Here is a 6919-nt window from a genome sequence, read left to right on the forward strand (position 1 = left end):
TAACTTCATTATTCCCAACCAGGAGTTACTAATATCTTCTACAGTTAAACATTACATTTTTTTTCAACAAAAAATTGTACTAACCATCGTTATACGAAATATTCTCAGACTATCCAAGAAATTTAAAAAAAAACTTTTAATAAAGTTAAAGTAGGACGTTAAAAACGTGTTTTTCATTATTGATTCTATTATTGCCCGGATATATGACTATCTTCTGCCTATTTGGAGTAATAAATTATTTGGACAGAATTCAGATAACCAGGTTTTATTATAAAATGTATTTTTATGTTAGAAAAATCTATATATGGAATATAATAGTAAAGTAATTCGATAAAGAAATGTAAAGCATTTGTAATTTTTGAAATTTGCTATGCGAATTAAACAGAAAGTTTGCATAAGTGATATCAATCGAACAATGTCACTTTTTAAGACAAATGGAAAATGAAATACAAAACTTTATTTATTGAATTCCAATTACTAGGTTCTCAATAACGTTAAGTATTTCACTAATTTAAGTTTCTGTTTACATTCCTTCTGTAATTCCACTTTTATCTTCCTACTTGCAAATGGCAAATTTCAAAAATTGAAAACATTTCTAATATTCTACGTAATTTAATAATCGAAATCAATATCGACATTACGAAATACGTCTATCATTCGATAATCGAAATCAATATCAACGTTACGAAATACGTCTATCATTTTATAAATTGAACAAATGTAGCCTGTTCATATTGGACGAACAGTTTAGTCGATCGAAAACTAATCACAGATTGGTTTCTGAATGTCATCTCCTTCTCAAGAACAAGCTGCAATTGTAGTTTATCCGATAAGAATTTAAACGAGCCATTTGCATAAATTTGGTGAAGAATAAGCATTAATTCGATCACCAAACATTTTATATATCTCTCAAATTTTTGCATTGCAGTGCTTTTATCTGCCTTTTATTATCGTAGTTGCAATCAACAATTATCAGGATGTACGCAGGATTAAGAGAAGGAATTTGTATGGGCTGCTTTCTAAAACCCTTCTGGATGATGGCTCTGGTCTTCGGTGTGGAGCCATATTTCATTTGCAAATGCCAAAATATTTCATTTAAAATGGAAAAATTTAAAAATTACTACATTCGTTTTATCAGATATTTATTTTGCCAATATTCTGTCTTCTTCGTCTTACAGACCATTTCTAGTGTAAACGAGAATGTGTTTTGTAGGGGATTCTATTTATTTATCAATAGAAATGCAATAAAAGTAGCTTTTGCAATATTTAATTTAATTTATTTATTTACTTTGATTTTCTTCAAAAATAATAAAGCGGATCTTAATATAGAATTGCGAGACGAATACTTTCGAAAAAAAATGATAAACGGGAATTCTGTAACGAGGAATTTCTCTCTCCTCTATTCTCTCATAATAATTGTATTTATATTGTGTATACAAATCTTGAATTTAATTTATTATCCCTCATTGATAAAGATGAAGAAATTCAAAGGGGAAGCTGCATTGTGTAATGTTCTAATTGGTCTAAATATGAATCTGGTCGTAGGTGGAACTGCCTACTACTTCTTGTTAGGTGGTGTATTGTTATTAATTGCTCAGAAAGAATTTGACCGACTCGTTTGTGACTTCACTATATTAAAAAGAAATGAGATGAATCTGGCTTCTAAATTGAATGAATTGGTAGCGCATCAAGACAAATTATGGAATTTTGTTGATCAGTTCAACACTAAACTCAATTTCCCACTCGGTGTCATTTACTTTGGTATTATATGGAATACGTGCTTATTTTATTATTCTTATTTGTTTTTGGAATTTAACAATTTCATACGATATTGGTTATTGCTGCTGGTGATATGTTTCACTTTCCTTTGTATAATAGCCGCCATTTTGTTATGTTCGTTTGCATTCGCGGTATGCAAATACGTAATAAAATGATAATGATGCAAGGAAATTGGCTGGAGAAATAACATTTTCTGTATTTCTTTCAGATGGAGAATGGCTTTCAAGATATAAGACAATTTGCTGTTTGTAAATTAAAATTGGAACAGAAGCTAAAGGTAAACTTTCGGAATTTACTTTTTTAAATGTTTATTGTGTTTAATAAATAATTAATTTTAATTTTATTTAGATTTTGAACTTTATGAAAAGATTTGGAAGAGTTTCATTGCATCTTTCGATAGGTGGTTTCTACATTATCGATAAAAGAATTCCTTTTAAGGTAACTGAATAAATTTTTCTTCAATTTCTTGTCTCCATGATTTCAGCAAAATTGAAATAAATGACAAAAAAAAAAAGATTCTTTCAGATCGAATTTATGAAATTCGTTTTGAACGAATTTATTGTAAAAGAATAACAGCCTATATGTTGAGTAAAACTTAAGTTCTTTTGAGATAGTTAAATTTGATTTTTTGTATACGTTGAAAAAATGTTTACAGAATAATCTGTATATGGTAACGAGTGATGAACTTGTTTTTTTTTCAGATGGCAAGTACTTTATATTATGTTTTTTCTGGAATGTTAAAATTGGAAGGAGTGTCTCGTTCGAAGAATTGTGATAAGTTTTTTTCTAACTTTACCGAAAATAATTAATATATTTAAAATTGCATTATAAAAAATTTCTAAGAATTTGGCGTCAAATTAAACGTCAACATCGACCTCTACCGCAGGTTGAGTTGGTCTCAAATTTCCCCAAAAAGGATATGTCAAACGTGAATATCATATTGTTATCACGGTGATCAAACGCATCTAATACATTGAGCCTGTTCACTGGTAAGCACCTGGTGAGCAGAGTAAGCCCATAACATTGTCAATTTAAGGAAAAAAATTCTCTTCAACTGATGGGAAAAAAGCTATTGTTTTGTTTGAATTTATAAAAGATTACATTTTGTAAATATAATATTTTGATATTAATTTATTTATTTATTGTATAACCTACCTTTCTAAGCAAAACTTAAACTTGTCATTTATTTTTTTAAATGTATTTTGTCTTTCAAAGTTAGTCATTCAAAATTTTTAAAATTATTATAAAATTGGTTTTATTCTAAATAGGTAATAAATACTTTTAAATTACAATAACTTTATTATTAATAAAAGTTAATCATCTATATTCTGTGTTCTATGAAATTGCCTCCTTTGTCTTCTCCTAATTGATAAATCAGAAGCTTCTGTATTTTCATCTCTAAATAAAGAGAAATAAATCCAAAAACAGTTTTGAGATTAAAAAAATAAAATAAAATGCAGTGGAAATTCAACTATCCACAAAAATTTTCAAAATAAATGAGCAATTATTTATTGTCACATCCTCATAATGCCTGGCTGCAATTTTTAATCATATTTTTAATTTATTTAATTTAAAATATATGCTCTCCACCTCAAATTAGNGCAGTGGAAATTCAACTATCCACAAAAATTTTCAAAATAAATGAGCAATTATTTATTGTCACATCCTCATAATGCCTGGCTGCAATTTTTAATCATATTTTTAATTTATTTAATTTAAAATATATGCTCTCCACCTCAAATTATGGCTTGCTCCTATACATCATACTTTTCCTTTAACAATAAAGTCGTGCTAATCATTAGGGGCAGGAGGCCCTGATTAACTTTACATGAGCTTCTTATGCAAACCAGAAGTCATTTTATTTCAATTCAAACATTTTCCCCTGAAAGGAGTTAGATAGATGACTGGCACGAGTCTATTGTTAACAGGAAAAGTATAATGTACAGTACAAGACACTACTAATTTGAGGTGGAGAGCATATATTTTAAATTTAAAAAATACATGTATGATTAAAAATTGCAGCTTGGCATTGTGATGACGTCACAATAAATAATTGCTCATTATATTATAGTATTTATTATTCTTCGAATGTTCTTTCAAATTTTAAATAAACAGTACTTGATGCACCCAAAACATAAATACAAATGTGTTCTTTTCTGTATTTTGGATCTGTATTGTTCAAAACTTCATTTATCTGAAAGATCACTAGTCTTTTGGATAACTGTAAGACAATGAGTCATCAAGTTTGGATAATAAAGTTTCCACTATAAAATTTTATCCAACATTTCTAAATGTTTTTTAAAGGAACTTACTGAGAAGTATTTTGTTGAGAACTATCTTCCGGAGCAGATATTATTTCTAAGTTCCCTGTTTTTGTAAGGACGGCAGTAAGCTGAATAAAAAGCATAATTAATTAAATAAATAATTCTTAAATTTTAATTATTATTAAAAATATTCACAACTTTTATATTCTAGATTTAAAATAGAATTTAAAAATTTTTACATATAGCATTACTTTGAATTTAAGATGCATCCTTAAAAACAGACTTTAAGGAAAAAAACTTGGATTATACTTATTAGAAAATATAGTATAAAAGAATTTATTAAAAAGAAAAACATTAATAACACATTTAAAATTAAGCATAATTAATAAAAAAGAAAAATAAAGCAAAGATTTAAGTTTTTATCATAAATATATCTCATTAATATGACAGCTTGGGTTCAGATCATCACCATAAAGTGAATATCACCTTAAAGCCTATTTACATCATTTATTAATTAAGTGTACAATAATTTTAACTAAAAAAATTGATGAAAAAATAACAAATAAATAAATAAAAATACCTTAAGCAAGACAAATACAGAAAAAATGAACACAAACACTTAAAAAGTATCATATTAACATATTGCCTTAAAGCAAGATAAGCCGAGCCTATACATACAAATTTTTTATGATGACAATGAATACCCGAATAAAAATGCACTCCAACTCTTTAAGTTTGGAAATATGTAAGGAAAATGCATCTTAAATTCAAAATAATATGGTATATAAATAAAATGTCAAAATATATAAACTATTACAAAATGTGAGATCCGGAATTTTTGTGACGAAAATCCCGCTCTTTTATTAACAAAAATGTTAATTAATTAAACTTTCATTTATGTAATGCCCTAGAAGAAAAAACAATTTTTAGCCGGGATTGTGTAAACTTTCCGGTCATAACTAGCAACATCCATTGTTCTCTGCAGAACTTGCATCTCGTCTTGCAAGAAGGTTTACAGTTAGCATCTAAATGTCGTCATTTGTTTTAGATCCCAGGAACACCTATAACCATTAACTCATGAACATCTGATCACGTGGTGGAAATTCCCCACAAAAACCTATAAAAGACAGTTCTTACCCCCTCTCTGGGGGAGTCTATTACCGAACGCTGGACCGACGACACAGCGCCAATTTTCCGAACCCGCCGAATTCCGATGAACCTCGAATAAAATCATTGCAAAAGTCGCGAACTTTTTAAATTTGTGCTCCTGTGGATAATAGATTTGAACATTTAAGCGCCTCCCCAGATTAAACCGATCAAGGAACTCCATAAAGAGATATGAACGCGGGAAACTCTCTCTTAAGAATATAAGGCAGTTTAGGAATGCTATTTGTGAATTTGTGTAGTCTTTGATTAATTTGCTTGTTTTAATAAATTGTAATTTTATTTGTTATAACAATGGTAGACTCTTTTACTCGATCACGTCTTTCACCTTATCGTCGACCCCAACTTCTCTCCATCCACTCGCCTGACATTTGAGAATCAATTAGACGTCCTGACAAGTGAACGGGAGACTAATCCCCCGTATTCACAAAATCTTTAAACACAGATGATCTAATTTAAATTTTGGATATTCAATTATCCAAAAGATTCTTGTCAAAACACTTAACTAAAATATTTAAGAAATAATTTCTAAATACTTATGTACTTTTCCTTCAGTACATTAATTTAATTCTGATTTTTCTAGTCTTAAGATCTGATCTTTACACTGAATTACATGAAAGAATCCAAAAGATAATTTCCTTTACATAAAATTGTTCTCTTTTCTAACTTTAATAATAATACAGTATTTTCAGGTACCACTGTCTCTTTTCTTATCTCTAAATCTGATGGAATTCCTTTACTATAATGGGCCAGAACTATTAAAGGAAGCAATTTTTTGTTTTGTATGATAGTATATCAGTATAATAATTTTAAAAGGGTCAAAAGACCATGCATTAAAAAGTTTATTCTAAAGTGAATGGAAGTCAAATTCTATCAATTTAAACATTTACTTAATTTAACTTCTACCAATTTAATATTTATAACGTCTTGGCCATCTTGTATAGCAGTAATCAATGATCACTGCTCTACAAAATGATTTATTTATCTATATCAAAATAATAATAATAACAATAAATTATATTTATAACATGACATTTGCAAACGTATTTATTAATAATATTATTAAATAAATTATAACTTTAAAAATAAATCACATAATAATTTTTTAAAAAATCTAATTTTTAAGATGTTATCAAGTTATCAGACTTTGAGATTAAGGGATTAAATTATTTAAATAAATTTCAATATTTCAAGAATAAATTTAGATAAGCTTTCATTAAAATAAAAACTTTTTCTAAACTCTATCTTAAAATACTTTAAATGGGCTTAAACTAATGGAATTAATAATGGTATATAAATACAGTAGAGCGTCGATTTTCCGAAAGTCAATCATACGAAAGAATTCCAGTCGGCAAATTTAAATTTTCGCCAGTGCTGTGGCGCTTCAATCTTTGGCTATGTCTTGGGCTACTCAAATATTTTACGTTTTTGATACTAAATTAACATCTGAAGTATAATTTTTTATTGTTTTTATATTTTTCAATATATTTATTTCGTTCGTACAAAATAAAAAAATAATTTTTAATGATACAATAGTCTTCGTTAAGCTTAACATTGACGAAAATTCAACGTGAAGCGACACGCAACGGATAAAAATTTTAACATCGGATACGTTAAACTATTTTTTCGTACATAAATCGGTTATCCGAAATATCAGTTATACGAACAACCCCAGTCCCCAATTGATTCGGAAAATCGACGCTCTACTGTAT

The 6919-nt window shown here is 28.0% G+C and overlaps 1 long non-coding RNA gene across 1 annotated transcript in view; it reads right to left on the reverse strand.

Moving 5' to 3' along the window:
- Positions 1 to 3028: 3028 nt before the first annotated feature.
- The window catches only part of LOC111613711, a 6752-nt gene continuing 2861 nt past the window's right edge, over positions 3029 to 6919 (reverse strand). Inside the window, exons 2-3 of the long non-coding RNA XR_002754814.1 lie at positions 4092 to 4171; positions 3029 to 3177 (exon numbers count right to left, since the gene is read on the reverse strand). This is a non-coding gene — a long non-coding RNA (uncharacterized LOC111613711). The remainder of the gene's footprint in view (positions 3178 to 4091; positions 4172 to 6919) is intronic.

This window comes from Centruroides sculpturatus, unplaced genomic scaffold (genome assembly GCF_000671375.1).
Source record: "Centruroides sculpturatus isolate CEXI.00-Female unplaced genomic scaffold, Cexi_2.0 scaffold1866, whole genome shotgun sequence".
NCBI classification, from domain to species: Eukaryota; Metazoa; Arthropoda; class Arachnida; order Scorpiones; family Buthidae; genus Centruroides; species Centruroides sculpturatus.